Source organism: Heloderma suspectum, chromosome 5 (assembly GCF_057233095.1).
Source record: "Heloderma suspectum isolate Gila_16-S chromosome 5, 16-S_ref, whole genome shotgun sequence".
Lineage (NCBI taxonomy): Eukaryota > Metazoa > Chordata > Lepidosauria > Squamata > Helodermatidae > Heloderma > Heloderma suspectum.
The window spans coordinates 96,536,682-96,552,745 of record NC_139462.1 but is presented as its reverse complement, the minus strand read 5'-3'; the positions used below and the strand labels follow the sequence as shown (position 1 = coordinate 96,552,745).

The 16,064-nt window shown below is 43.0% G+C and overlaps 1 protein-coding gene across 7 annotated transcripts in view; it reads right to left on the bottom strand.

Annotated features, from left to right (window-relative positions):
- The window catches only part of SCFD2 (sec1 family domain containing 2), a 252,196-nt gene that overhangs the window by 169,893 nt on the left and 66,239 nt on the right, over positions 1–16,064 (bottom strand). The gene's annotated exons all lie outside the window — the stretch shown is intronic.

The following is a 16,064-nucleotide window of genomic DNA, read 5'->3' as shown; positions in this document are numbered from 1 at the left end:
AACAAAACAAAAGCCAAAGCAGCAATCAAGCTGCCATTCATTTGCAGTTTCATCTGGAGGTTTTGCAAACATTTTTCTGATTCCCCCTGCCCAAGCATTTCTGCAATAGAGACTGCACCTTGTGAAAATTCAGAGCAGCACTATTAGGCGCAAGGATCTTCCTTGCTGCATTGTGGCACAAATGTTAACACTTTATAAGGAGTTCCATTCAGATATCAACTTCAAGGAACAAAGCAACACCTTCCTGCATAATTAAGACAGCTGAGTAAGAAAAATCTTGCTGATCATGGGGAGTTAGAGGGGCAGGGAAGGGATTATCTTAGAGTTGGTACAGGACAAACAAAAACTTATTCATGGCATTACCAATATTTATGTACTTATTTATTTGATTTGATTTGTACCCCACTTTTCTACCAAGAAAATGGCACTCAAGGAAGCTTACAATCATAGGAACTAAAACACTTTAGAAATAAAACTTGATTAAAACAATAATACAACAAATACATTAAAAAAACACAATAACACAACAGAATTCTCTCTCTCTCTCTCTCTCTCCCCCTCCCCAAGGCCTATGACAAAGCTTTAGCCACAGAATTTGCCACATTAATTTACAGACTTCTACTATATCTTGCTTCATTTCCTGAACATAGAAATGCACATTGGATCAGTGAGCATGAATCCTTCAAAGAGGATGCCTGGAGGCCAACTCATTAACAGGAGAGGAAATACAAGTGACACTGATGTAACATATTCTGGGCAGGCAGAATTCTTCTACATCTCTACTGACAAACATTTCAGGTCTATTACCAAAACAGGGCAGCAAGATTGTTAACAGGGATTGGCCAACAAGCTCATATTACGCCAGTACCTTTCCAACTGCACCGGCTGCCAGTCCATTTCCGGGCCTGATTCAAAGTGCTGTTATTAACATTTAACGCCCTTAACGGCTTGGGGCCAGGTTATCTGAAGGATCGCCTCCTCCCATATGTGCCTGCCCAGACCTTGAGATCATCCTCAGTGGTCCTTCTCCGGGAGTCCCTGCCAAAGGAAAAGAGGCGGGTGGCTACTAGGAGGAGGGCCTTTTCTGCTGTGGCACCCCGGCTGTGGAATGAGCTCCCTAGTGAGGTTTACCTGGCACCTGCATTGTATTCCTTCCAGCGCCGGGTGAAGACTTTTTTATTTTCCCAGGCATTTTAGCATTTTAGCTTTCTAGTTTTTTAGCTTTGCTGTTTTAAATCTGTATTTTAAATATCTGCATTGCTGCTACGTTTTATTGTGGTTGTATTGTTATATTGTGGTTTTAATGTTCTATATATTTTAAATTGTTTTATTGTGTGCTTTTTGGTTTTAATTTTTGTGAACCGCCCAGAGAGCTTTGGCTATCGGGCGGTATAGACACGAAATAAATAAATAAATAAATAACCCTGTTGAAGTTTTTGCATCTACACTGGGTTCCAAAGAGTTGCTTCTGGCATGCCCAGTGGGGTATGCATGCTCTGTGGGGTTTTGGGCATGCCCCCGCCCCCAGACAACAGATTCCCAGGCCTCAGTTTCTAAGCTGGTTTGCTGGGAACAGGGGCAGGGGGTGAAGTTTGAGAAATGCATGTCGAGTTCCCATTTTTTATGAAAAGAGCTAGCTGTGAAGTTCTTCATATCCTGGACATAGCTCCAGGTGAAAAATACCTGATTGTGCATTCTCAGACTTTTTAACATCAGGCATTAACAACATTTGGCACACCACTCAAATAGGATGGCCAACAGGTGTATTCAGAACAAATATAATATGCTATGTTTTTAGTGAGCAATGGTGTATAGTATGCTTGAACCAAAATTAGAAGGGGATAATTGTTACCTAGAAAGAAGTTATGGTCTTGCTGCCGAGTTATGAACTGTAACAGCTTTTAAAATAATTTAATCACTACTTATAAGCTATCCATTATTGCTACATGGATTGTATCCTATATTTCTTCTATTTGGCGCAAATGACCGTGAGGTCTATATGTGATAAGTGAAAAGGCAACAGGGAGAAAATATTTTTCTCATCAGTTAACATCCTGAAATATCTTGCCACTCAAAACAGAGATATTCAGTAACATAAAATGAAAGCTGGAATGTGGTTTGCTTCAGTTGAAGATATGTTAATAGGCACCCTCAGCATTAACTATGCAGAGATGTATGCTTGAATATCCCAGGTCCCAGATACAAGCTGCAAGAACCAAGATGAAGTTCTGTGTGTGAACTTTTCAACCTGAGACTTTTTTTTTACCATAAAAACCTCCTTTACAAGGGCTAATTAAAGGCACATTTCTGTCAAGACCTTCACTTCGCTCTGGTTCTCATTTTGGGCTTCTTGCTGTGTCAAAAGTCATGCTGCAAAAGGGAATTCAAGTTTATTATTAAATCAACAGCAAGGTTCCCACCTCTCCTTATGTCTTCAGTCTAACCCCAACCAAACATACTTTAGGTTTTGGCTTGGCATTCTGAGTCTCCAAATAACACTGTGTTACCTACACCTGAGGATAAAATGTAAACCTATTCCAGGACAACTTTGTTCTACATAATGAAAAGGAGGGGGCAGAATACAGAGTATTCACATTTTGCTGCCATTCTTCTATGAAAATGATTGGGAATCAAAACTACAGCTGAGTGAAATGTCTTACGAACAAATGTCCTTAAAAGTAACTATTTCAAGATAAGGAACCCCTTGAAAAGCCCTTAAGCCTACCTTTTACATATGGCTGTTCGCAACTGTTTGCAGTCAGTGTTTCAGCAACCGTTTTTTTTTCTTTCACACTGAGTGATCCTTGTTAATCAGAAAGAAAGGACTAGATGTGATGAAATAACAACATTATTATGTGCTGGCATCACTTAAAGGGAAATGAAGCCTATTCAGAGCAAGGGCAATGCTTCCTATACTGGCCACAGAAGTGATTCTAACCAAAGATCACTCTAACATTCAAACACTTTCAACACTATCTTGCAGTAATCCCTGAAAATCATCAATAGAAAGGCTGCCCCCTTTCAAAGCTGACAAAAATTTTCACAAAATGGCATCCACCTTTGGGCTCAGCCCCTGTTCCAAACAGGCGACATTCATAGATTTATTTATTTTAAACACTTTTATGCCACCCTTCATCATATCAGATTTCAGGGCAGCATACAACATAAAATAAATATATAAAAAAGAAAACAGAAGATAAAAGTTTAAACCGACTTTAAACTGGCACAATTAAAATAAGTAAAACCTATTAAAATGCCTGGGCAAATAAAAATAGATATATATCTGTACAAAGTTTGAACTAAATCTAAGGGCAAAACAAACTATAATTTGTGAGGAAATTGTGGTTTTCCAAACTTAGGGTTCCCAGTCCAAAGGTCCACCTGCAGGTGAGAATTAGCGGGCCGCAGGGGGGCTTAAACTATGATGCTGCCTGGCAATTTTCCCCTGAAATTCCTCCACCTGTGGCTGTTTTAAATTATTTTCTTCTCCAGCCAAATTCTGAAACTGGAAGTACGCTGGGGGGGGGGAGGTGCAGGGAGAGAGAGAAATGGCCACACCACTAGGAGAAATGGCAGGTGTGGGAGAGGCTAAAACTCTTTCTTCTTTCCCATCAAGACTACCTCTGCAAATGCTTCCTAGTCTTGCATTCAAAGTTGCTGAGAGAACACGTAGTTGTGCCCTAAGGAAATGAAGGGGGCAGGTTCTGCTTTTCTAACAGAGGCTGCACGCATGTAGCAGAGATGATATACTTTGCAAGCAGACTGAACAGATGTTCTTCTCCATATTGCAGTTTGTGTATTTGGCTTTGCTTGTGGGTACAACAACAACAACAAAAGGGAGTAAAAAAAAACAAAAATCAGGACACAAGATGTTTCAGTAACCTCTACATTTTTCTTTTCTCAAAGAATATGATAATCTTTATCTACAGTTCATATGGTAAGTAGAGAGAAAAAACAACTAATACCCAGATTTTAGGATATACAACATTCCTCTTCCCCCCCATTATATGGCCAGAATCCCAAAAACTGTACAATTAGTTCTGTTTACTTAAGGGGGCCTTTATGTTGTTTTTCTTCAAAACAGCAGCACCCTGTCCATTTTTCCATGCAGCATGACAAACTGCTTTTGAAACTGGAACTTCAGCTTCAAGAACAGCCTGCAGTAAGCATGGAGTCAGCCGGTGAAATCAAAAAAGTTGGGAGTTCCAAAGCCTGCAAGCCCTTGGGCATGCCTAAGTAGCTCTTTGGATCATGGCCAGTGCATTTTAGATTGGAATATTAACTGATTCCTATCTGGGTCAAAGGGAAAGCAACTGAAGTTGTTTCACAAAATACAAGAATGGCAACTGAGATATATTTTCAAGGAACAACAAGTCGACCAACATCAACTTATTCATAAATGATCTGGATTTAGGAGTGAGCAGTGAAGTGGCCAAGTTTGCCGCTGACACCAAATTATTTAGGGTAGTCAAAACAAAAAGAGATTGTCAGGAGATCCAAAAGGATATCTGGAGACTGGGAGAATGGGCATCAAAATGGCAAAAGCGGTTCAATGTAAGTGTAAAGTGATGCATGTTGGGGCAAAAAAATCCCAACTTCAAGTATAAAGTGATCGGATCTGAGCTAGCAGTGAATGACCAAGAAAGAGATCTTGGGGTTGTGGACAGCTTGATGAAAATGTCAATCCAGCGTGCGGCTGCTGTGAAAAGCGCAAATCCATGTCAGGCATAATTAGGGAAGGAATTTAAAATAAAATTCCCAAGAGCATACTTCTCTTATACAAATCTATGGTGCAATCACACTTAGAGTACTATGCACAGTTCTGGTCACTACATCTATAAAAGGACATTGTATAGATGGAAAAAGTACAGAAAAGAACAACTAAAATGATCATGGGCCTGGGGCAACTCCCCTATGAGGAAAGGTTATAACAGCTGGGATTGTTTAGCTTAGAAAAACGGCAAGTGAGTGGAGACATGATAGATGTGTACAAAATTATGCATGGTGTGGAGAACATGGATAGGGAGACCCTCTCTTATAATAACTAGAACCTGGATCATCCCATGAAGCTGATTGGTGGGAGATTCAGGACAGATAAAAGGAAGTACTTCACACAGCACATAGTAAAACTATGGAATTAGCTACCACAAGATGTAGTGATGGCCACCAATTTGGGCGGCTTTAAAAGGGGGTTAGACAAATTTCTGGAGGAGAAGGCTATCAATGGCTACTAGTCCTGATGGCTATATGCTACCCCCAGTATCAGAGACAGTATGCCTATGCACACCAGTTGCTGGACAGCTTGGGTTGGATGGTGTTGTTGCACTCATGACTTGCTTGAGAGTTTCCTGTGGGCAGCTGGTTGGCCACTGTGTGAACAGAATGCTGGATAGATGGACCCTTGGCCTGATCCAGCATGGCTCTTCCTAAGTTCTTATGAGATACAAAAACACATAAAGAAAGCCATTGCAAGGCAGTCCCTTCCAATTATGTGAAACACGTTCCTGTTATCTTTGGAAGTTTTGCAATTTCAAAACATTCCCTGCAGTAGAAGCTAACTCAAGGGCATTAAGTGCATACTTCCAAACACAAAAATGTAATGATGTTTTTCAAAAAAATCTCTAGATGTTCACCAGATGTGACACACATGTGTCTCTTCCTTATAAGATGATGACGCATCTCTCAGTTGACTATAATGAAATCAATGTGATACTAATCATTAAAAATTCTTTACAAATATTCAATAAAACCAATTATGCAAATTAATCTCTCTCTCTCTTGAGGGAATCCTAACAATGCCCAGCCTTTCAAGAGTCTCTATCTGCCCCAAATCTGTTTTTTCCTTCAGTGAGACATGATATTATGTACCTAATATACCTGTTCAAGACATCCAGTTCTGTCATGCCCCAGCTAGAGGATTGCTCCTCAGATGAAGTTTTGGAGGCCTCAGTAACTGACAATGTCAAATAACTGTCCATGCCAGTTTTGCAGGAAAAGCCTGGGCCCTTGGTGGGGACTGCTAAGGATCCCCCCACCCCCGGGATGACTCTGCTTCTTGGATTGCGTTTGACAATTCACCCATGTTTGAAACTTGGCAGCACCTCAGACCTTTCTTTTTGAACTCACCCTCTTGCCTGGTAATACTGTGCTTTTGCCCATGCCTTTTTCCTGACTACTCTTGCCTTGAACTGCTTTCTTGCTGGACTGATCCCTCTGTGCATGACCATTTGCCTGTTTATTGATTTGTCCCTTAATTTGCTCTAAGACTGACCCTGACCCAGCCAAAGCAGGACACATTCCTTCACTATACGCAGGAATCCATCTCTCATAATTTACATTACAAATATGGAGAACATATCATCCTGTTGTTAGTTACTTAAGAGTCTTTCATTCTCGGGAAAGCAAACTGAAAATTAATTCAGATCAGGTTTTCCTAATTAGAGAAAAATAAATTTGAGAGAATACATAGAGAAAGTTGCCATATATGCTTAAACACACCTTTTTAAAACTTGTGACCCTTAGTATGACCTAAAAGTACAAAGGTTGTTTGGTCTCCAGATGCAGCACATCCTTGACATCTTCAATGAGACTATCAACAAGGCACAAATATGTTGATCTCTCCAAATTAGTTGTCTGGGATTGCTTACAGCAGGATTTAGTCCAAGATTATGACCTCTTAATATGTTTCCATCACCATTCAGGGGATTAAACAGATACAGAAGCAGGTAAACAAGCGAAGAACATTTTGTTACTTAAAGGCTCATGAGCCTCATCTCTGTCGAAAATCCTCATCTGAACGATTCCATGCTCATGCTTGCAAACATAAGATTAGATGCTATCTCAAATCCCAAGATGGCTGAGTGACCCGTGATAACCAACATGTGGGTATAACTAGTACATTTAGCTAGCACACGGGTGGCCAACCTATAGCACAAGTGCAGCAGGAACTTGTAACCATCGGAGTCCTGCACATGAGAGCTCATCGGCATGGCTATAGCACAGAGACAAGACTGAATTCTTGTCTGCCTGTCTCATGCAGTACTGCTACTTAATCAACGGAGACAAAAGCACACCTAAAGCATTGCATATGTATCTTATTGCACAGTAGAGTGACACTCATACACAGGCCATGACATTTAACACAGTTGACAAAACATTTGGCCATCTCTGCCCTAGAATATGCTGTTTCCTTGACAAAGTACCAAGGCTTGTTGAAGGGTTGTACTACAACCCATAAATAAAGAAATCATAAAACCGCGCCTGGGCTTCAAGCTGAGGGATGATCAATATATTCAGAAAAGCACAAGGCACAAGTACCTCCTTGCCCTGTATCATTTCAAAATGTTGAGGAGGAATGCTCCATTATACAACAAAATAAAGAATCCAGCATGTTAAATTCCATAGTGTAAATTAATGCGATAGGATGTAAAAAGCCTGCAAAGCAAAGATGCTCCAGTGCTAGTTTCACTGGAAAATCTGTTCATTCCAAGCTATTGAGATGTTATAGAAACATACTTACATTTTAGAAAATGCAGATAATCAGAGCAGCCCTACTCCAATAATCTCTGCAGAGTCAAAGAAGCAGCTTGAGATGATAGGGGAGGAGAGAGAAGAGGGAGCCCAAAAATACAGGCACAGGCAGTGGACAAATGGACTTGCTTCTTACTCTGGGTCTTCCCACTGTATTACAATTCCCAGTTAGATCTTCTTATTCCTGAAAGTTGACACTGTTAGCTAATGGCACAAAATGCTCCATCTGACACAATGTTCAAGTATAGCATTTGGGAGCAGCTGGTATCTCCAAACCTCCACATCAATCTGTTTCTCTTACAAATGACAAAGGAAAGAAAGACAGCTCATTCATATATTGGTACTTTAAAAAAAAATCCAGAGTAGGAGAGCAGTGTATGAAAGCCATCTTGTTCCCTTGACTAGCTCTCATCCAGAAGCACAAATAGTCTAGAGAATAAACTTATACAACTGGCTTCTCCAATCACACACATATTGTTGGCTAGTTAAAAAAGAAAGTTGCTTTTTCTGAAAGAAAAAAAAAATAAGTACCAGTATTGTCCATACTTTCCATCTCCTAGGGGTACTGAGATCCCCAGTTTCCTGTTATTTGGGGGATATGCCATGCATGCCTTGGGTGCTTCCAGACAAGGCTTTTATGGAGCTGTTGCCTTGCCTCATTCACTGAATTTTATCAGGGGTGGGGGTGGCAGTACTCATTGTCTTCCATACATAATCCTCCCATGTTTTCCCATTGCTTCTTCCATCTTAATGCAGAAAATCCATTAAGAAAGAAAAGACACAATGCCTTCTAATGATTGGCACTAGGACCTCTCTGTCTGGAAGCACCCCTTAACTCTAAAAACACAATCTTGTCCCTGAAGACTGAATAAGCAAGGGCAGGGCAGAAGAGCTATCATTTACACTTGCTGACCTCTGACCTAACGATATCATCAGGAGCTAGCCTTCTCACCCTCAGGTCCTGTGGTATGCAAGGAATGGGAGCTCCAGAACTTGCAAATGTCTTTCTGATTGTTGAAGCACTATCTTAATCAAGCTACCTAATCAAGGTACACTTCCATTCAGTCTATCCAGTGCCCTGATGGGAAAAAAGTTTCATTCTAAGCCCGAGATCAATACTTACATGTGTTGATCAGTTATACATGCATACACATGCATGTTCCAGACACATGTGACTAGGGACACACGGTTATACTGGCCAACTTTGTTCTTCTGCATACAGAATCAGAAAATGGACTTGGTGAATGTCAGAACGAGGAGAGATGTCACTCCTTCTCACAACTCCTCCCCATGGATGGCTCTCTGAACATGATTTGCACACAGAACTACCTTCAGTTTGGTCTGGATGCCAAATCATACAGTATTAAGGTGGTGCAGGAGCTTCTTCCCCATTGTTCCTTTCCATGCTGCTTCAGTAACAACACTATGTCAGGAGCTCATAGTTGTACATAGTTCCTACACAAATGTCACCTGGCTCCTAGGGAGGGCAATGCTTGCATGAGAAGGAACCACAGCATTCACCCCACTCACATGTATCCCACATAAAGTCATTACAGAGCAGTGTGCAAAAAAGAATTCAGCTCCCACACTGTTGTGATAATGTGCGAATCAAGCCTTAAAACAAGATTTGGATGGCTGTTGGATAAGACAAGTGGAGAGACTGATGGAAGGCGAAGCCACAAACACACTGAGTTGAATCCAAAGGAAGTTAGTCATGTTTTACTCCCATGGAAATCAATGGGATGTAGGTTATTCATGTCCCATTGGTTTCAATAGGACTGAAGTATGATTGACTTTCTCTGGATCCCACCAAATGGCATGTATAGCTATAACTTTGTGTACCTCCATAAAATTGATGGAAAGAAAAAGTGATATCTATATTTTAAATGACTAATCTAGATAGATAAAATGGTATCTAGAGCAAAATACAAAGTGAGTTTTGGGAATACCTCATAAGACAAAAGTATTAATGGACTAATTAAGTTTGAATGTAAGACATGGGGAAGGAAGGGCTGGCTTGGCACACAGGAAAAGTGAATGCACAGAAACAATTTTAAGTTACTCCCGTTGCAACAGCATCATAAGGCAAGGTGTATATGTGCAACAGCTCTCACTGTGCAAATCCAGCCATGTGTGGTCATATGGAGAAAATAGCTGCATCCTCTCTTTGTGTAGACACACATTTTATTCATTCATTCATTCATCATTTCATTTCATTTCTATACCGCCCAATAGCCAAAGCTCTCTGGGTGGTTCACAAAAATTAAAACCAAAGAGCACACAATAAAGCAATTTAAAATATATAGAACATTAAAACCACAATATAACAATACAACCACAATAAAACCTAGCAGCAGTGCAGGAATTTAAAATACAGATTTAAAACAGTAAAGCTAAAAGTCTAGAAAGCTAAAATGCTAAAATGCCTGGGAAAATAAACAGGTCTTCACCTGGTGCCGAAAGGAATACAATGTAGGTGCCAGGTGAACCTCACTAGGGAGCTCATTCCACAGCCGGAGTGCCACAGCAGAAAAAGCCTCCTCCTAGTAGCCACCCGCCTCACTTCCTTCGGCAGGGGCTCACGGAGAAGGGCCGCTGAGGATGATCTTAAGGTCCGGGCAGGCACAATGCGAGGAGGCAATCCTTCAGATAACCTGGCCCCAGGCCATTAAGGGCTTTAAATGTTAATACCAGCACTTTGAATCAGGCCCGGAAATGGACTTTCTTTACTTAAGAAAGCCTGCAATGACACACTTTGATAACCATAACCCTGTGGTACTTTGATTAATTAATTATATGTCTATCCCACCTCTCCATTAGCATGCTCAAGGCAGATAACAAAACCAACACTGCCCAAAGCAGTTACAACAATCAATGCAAATTGATAATATATATCAGAATCATATAATGATAAGTCATAAAAAGTTATTAGAAAATTGATAGGTTTGGTCCCTTCCTCTGCTGTTAACAATTGATATTCCTAAGAAATTCTCCTTAGAACCAGAAGACTGTGCTATCAGCTGATCGTAAATCTTCCCTTTTGGACAAGGAGTGGTAGCGGTGGCTGTACAGCGCCAAGAATTCTTGGATGACACTGATAATCTGAATCTGTTTCAGTCTGACTTCCACCCCTGTTTTGGCACCAAAATTGCCACCCTGCCAGATGACTTTTTCTGGGAGCAGAACCAGGGGAGTGAGGCCCTGCTAACTCTCCTGGATGTCTCAGAGCTTTCCATATACCATCAGTCATGGTATCCTTCTGAATCAGCTGAGAACAATGGGAACAAAGGACACTGTGCTCCAGTGGTTCTATTCCTACCTGGTAAGTTGTTTCTAGAAGGTGGAATAGGGGAGTATTGCTCTACCCTGTGAAACGTGTGTTATAGGGTTCTGCAGAGTTTCATTTTGTTCCCCGTGTTGTTTGACTTCTATTATTTATTTATTTATTTATTTCTATACCGCCCAATAGCCGAAGCTCTTTGGGCGGTTCACAAAAATTAAAACCAAACAACACACAATACACAATAAAACAATTTAAAATATATAGAACATTAAAACCACAATATAACAATACAATCACAATAAAACCTGGCAGCAGTGCAGGAGTTTAAAATACAGATTTAAAACAGCAAAGATAAAAATTTAGAAAGCTAAAATGCTAAAATGCCTGGGAAAATAAAAAGGTCTTCACCTGACGCCGAAAGGAATACAATATAGGCGCCAGGCGAACCTCACTAGGGAGCTCATTCCAGAGCCGGGGTGCCACAGCAGAAAAAGCCCTCCTCCTAGTAGCCACCCGCCTCACTTCCTTTGGCAGGGGCTCACGGAGAACGGCCACTGATGATGATCTTAAGGTCCGGGCAGGCACATATGGGAGGAGGTGATCCTTCAGGTAACCTGGCCCCAAGCCGTTAAGGGCTTTGAATGTTAACACCAGCACTTTGAATCGGGCCCGGAAATGGACTGGCAGCCAGTGCAGCTGGAAAAGTACTGGCGTAATATGAGCTCGCAGGCCAGTCCCTGTTAACAATCTTGCTGCCCTATTTTGGACCAGCTGAAGTTTCCGGACCGTTTTCAAAGGCAGCCCCACGTATAACGCATTGCAGTAATCCAGACAATAAGTTATCAGAGCATGGATCACTGTAGCTAGGCTATCTCTGTCCAGATAAGGGCATAGTTGGTATACCAGCCTAAGCTGATAAAAAGTGCTCCGTGCCACTGAGTTCACCTGTGCCTCAAGTGACAGTTCTGGATCCAAGAGCACCCCCAAACTACAAACCAGATCCTTTAGGGGGAGTGCAACCCCCTCCAGAACAGGTTGAATATCACCTAGCCGGGCAGACGAACCACCCACTAACAGTACCTCCGTCTTGTCTGGATTGAGTTTCAGTTTATTAGCCCTCATCCAGTCCATTACCGTGCCCAGGCACTGATTCAGAACAGCCACTGCCTCACCTGGTTTTGATGAGAAAGAGAGGTAGAGCTGGGTGTCATCTGCATATTGCTGGCACCTCAGCCCACACCTCCGGATAACCTCCACCAGCGGTTTCATGTAGATGTTAAACAGCATGGGGGATAAAATAGAGCCCTGTGGAACCCCATGGCACAATTGCCATGGCACAGAGCAATAATCCCCCAGCACTAATCACAGAGCAATAATCACAATAATAACCACAGAGCAATAATCCCCCAGAGCAAGAATCCCCCGATTCTGGAATCGGCCATCCAAGTAGGAGCGGAACCACTGCAGTGCAGTGCTTCCAACTCCTAACCCAGACAACCTATCCAAAAGGATACCATGGTCAATGGTATCGAAAGCCGCTGAGAGGTCCAGGAGAATCAACAGGGTCGCACTCCCCCTGTCCCTCTCCCGGCAGAGGTCATCCCACAGGGCGACCAAGGCAGTTTCCGTTCCAAAACCAGGCCTGAAGCCCGATTGAAATGGATCTAGATAATCCGTTTCATTCAAGAGTGCCTGGAGCTGTCCTACAACCACCCGCTCAAGCAACTTGCCCAGGAAGGGGACGTTGGCCACTGGTCTATAATTGTTAACATCCTCTGGGTCCAGGTTAGGCTTTTTCAGGAGTGGTCTAATTACTGCCTCTTTTAAAGCGGCAGGCACTACTCCCTCTCTCAAGGAGGAATTTACAACCACCTGGACCCAGCCGGACATCCCTTCCTTGTTTGATTTAATAAGCCATGAAGGGCAAGGGTCAAGCACACAAGTGGTCGATCGGACTTGGCCAAGTACCTTGTCCGCATCCTCAGGCCTCAGTAAATGAAACTCATCCAATAAAACTGGACCAGACGGTGCTCTGAACGCCTCTACCAATGGAACTGCATTAATGGTGGTGTCCAATTCATGACGAATCTGAGCGACTTTATCCTCAAAGTGCCGCGCAAACTCGTCACAGCGTGCTACCGAGGGTTCCACCGTCTCTCTCCCTGGCCCAGAATGTAACAGGCCGCGAACCACTCGGAAAAGCTCCGCTGGACGACGCTGAGAAGATGCAATGCTGGTGTAAAAGAACTGTCTCTTTGCCACCCTCACCGCCACAGAGTAGGCTCGATAGTGGGCTCTTACCTGTGTTCGGTCAGACTCAGCACGAGTTTTCCTCCACCTGCGTTCTAGCCGTCTCCCCTCTTGCTTCATTGCCCTCAGCTCAGGTGTATACCAAGGAGCTGGCCTGGCTCTGCTCAGAGGGAGAGGGCGCTTGGGCGCGATCGTGTCAACCGCCCGAGTCATCTCTGCATTCCACAGAGCGACCTGGGCTTCGACAGGAGCACCAGCCATACCAGCAGGAAAATCCCCCAGAGCCCTCTGGAATCCATCGGAATCCATTAATCTCCAGGGGCGGACCATTTTAATAGGTCCCCCACCCTTGCAGAGGGGAAAGGCCGCCAGAAGTCTAAACCTCAGCAGGAAGTGATCTGACCATGACAAAGGGACAGATGTTAAGTCCTCCACTTTCAGATCACCATCCTCCTGCCCAGTCGAGAAAACCAGATCAAGCGTGTGTCCTTTTATATGCGTTGGGCCGATGACATGTTGGGACAGCCCCATGGTTGTCATGGCGGCCATGAAGTCCTGAGCCGCCCCGGATACAGCGGCCTCGGCATGGAAGTTGAGATCCCCCAGGACCATCATCCTGGGGGTCCTCAACACCAAGTCCGAGACCACCTCCGTCAGTTCAGGCAGGGAGTCTGATGGGCAGCGGGGTGGGCAGTACACCAACAGAATCCCTAATCTGTCCCGGGTACCCAACACAAGGTACAGACACTCAAGATCTGCACTCGAATGAGCAGGAAGCCTGGAGAGGGAGATTGAATTCCTATAGACCCCGGCAACCCCCCCTCCCCGACCCTCAAGTCGGTGTTGGTGCTGCACCAAGTACCCAGGAGGGCACAACTGGGAGAGAGTGACCCCTCCCAGTTCCCCCACCCAGGTCTCAGTAATACCTGCCAGGTCAGCCCCCTCATCCACAATCAAATCATGGATGAGGGAGATTTTATTTTGGGCCTATAGGAAACCACTGAGAGAGGTCATCCGGGGTTGCAGTTAGTATGCCAGAGTGAGATGTCATCAGTATACTGAGGACAGCCAACCCTATTTCTCATTTTTATCTGATGCAGCTCAGGTGATCGACATGCTTAATGGAGTTCAGATACGAAGGAGGTGCTGTTGGTGGGTGGCTCATCTGTCTAAGGAGGTGGTGTGCAGCCATTTAATTGCTTTTATGGAATGTTATGCTGTCCTGCAGTTTCTGATGTAAATGGTATGTTTTATCCTTTATTAAAAATACTTTATGTAAGCTACTTTAAAAACGTGTTTAAGGGTGCAATCCTATGGCCACTAGTCAGTGGCTAGACGGCCATAGGATAGGTCAGTTCCTGCTCTCCGAGGTTGGTTCCCTCAGAAGGCATAGGCAGTGTGGAATGGCCCCACACTCGGAAGAGGAGAACAGAGCGGTGAAAATGGGGCGTTCCTGAGGGTGTGCCAGGGCAGGCGGAAGTGCCGTTCCAATGCTTCCTATGCATCATCCAGCGTCCACTGCCCCCCACTCCGATTCCCCACAGCTAGACAGCCAAAATCAGCTGTCTAGCCATGAATGCAGGGCGGCTGAAGTGTGGAGGAGAAGATCCCCTCCACACTGCTCCTGCCCTGCATTGGGTAGGCGGTTGCCTCTGAATTTGGAGGCAGCCGCCTATCCTGATAGGATTGCGCCCTAAAAGCAGGATAAAGTTACTCTTGATTATAATAAAACATTGTGGGGCGGGGGGGAGGGAAGAGTCATGACCAGAAGCATAAAGAGAGTGGTCTACACTGATACGATGTAGTCCAATCTCTGAAACTAAGCAGTTTTGGGCCTGGCCAGTATCAAGGTGGCAAACTGCTTAGGCAACCCGTGTATTCTGCACTCAGTGGAGGAAGGCCAGGGTACAAATGTGGTAAATGAAATAAAACAAAAGTATGGCCAAGAGTAAAAGTTTTTGCTGTTTAGAGGACTGCACAACTGCTAAGCTACAAGTCTTTCCTCTAAGTACAGTCATATTGAGAGTATTAAAAATGAGCTATGAGGCTTTGATTTTTTTCTCTCTAGATCCACAGGTTCCCCCCGCCTACATACTTGAAATAGCACTGTGTGTCCTGCTTCAGAAAACAGAAAATTGCAAGCCGTATGGATCATGTAATTCAGAGTAATTGTTGTTTAACTGCAGAAAATGAATGTATACTTAGGAAGCAATTATAATGCTGGAGAGGAAAGTTTGCTTTGGCTCAAATTCTTAACCTATTATAAAGGTTGGAAGGCAATGGGTATAAATCCAGAGATGGGTATGATTAGGAAAGTGCTTGGTAACAACTGGCAATCAAAATATATAGTTTAAAATGTTTGCTTGCCTTCTGCCCTTTTCTGCCTCCTACATTTTTCTTCACTTGGGATTTAGATCACTGTTGCATTTCCAATGGGCGTTTCACACAGTACTGAACCTGTACTTTCCTTTCAGTTCAAATAAAATTACAACTGGTATAACCACATCTTAGATACTGTTGGCATGATCTAGCCAAAGCTAGACAAGTTTTAATAGCCTGATCATATGCATGTCGAAAGGGATTTACACAGGACTGCAACATCACTTGCACTGATTTCAATGGGAGAGGTTTAAGCATAAGTTTATCTCTCCTGTTGGGTTCAATGAGACTTAAAACTGATTAATCTCAGCTAGATTGCAGCCTAGGATGTTTAATGGTGGTAAAGACGCTATAGAAAATTTAGGCCTGGCTAGTGCCTGGATGATTGACTATTTATTTATTAGATTTGCATACAACCTAACTGGCAAATGCCTTCTGGGCGGTTTATGATCATAAAACCAAACAACCACCACCAAAACACAAAAGAAAGAAATGAATAAAAATAATAAGACAACAATATAGTATCAAAACAATACAATATTAAATACCAACAACTTTAAAAGTATTGAAAACATTGAAGAGCCATTATTAATAAAATTAATTTTATTAATAAAATTAGTAA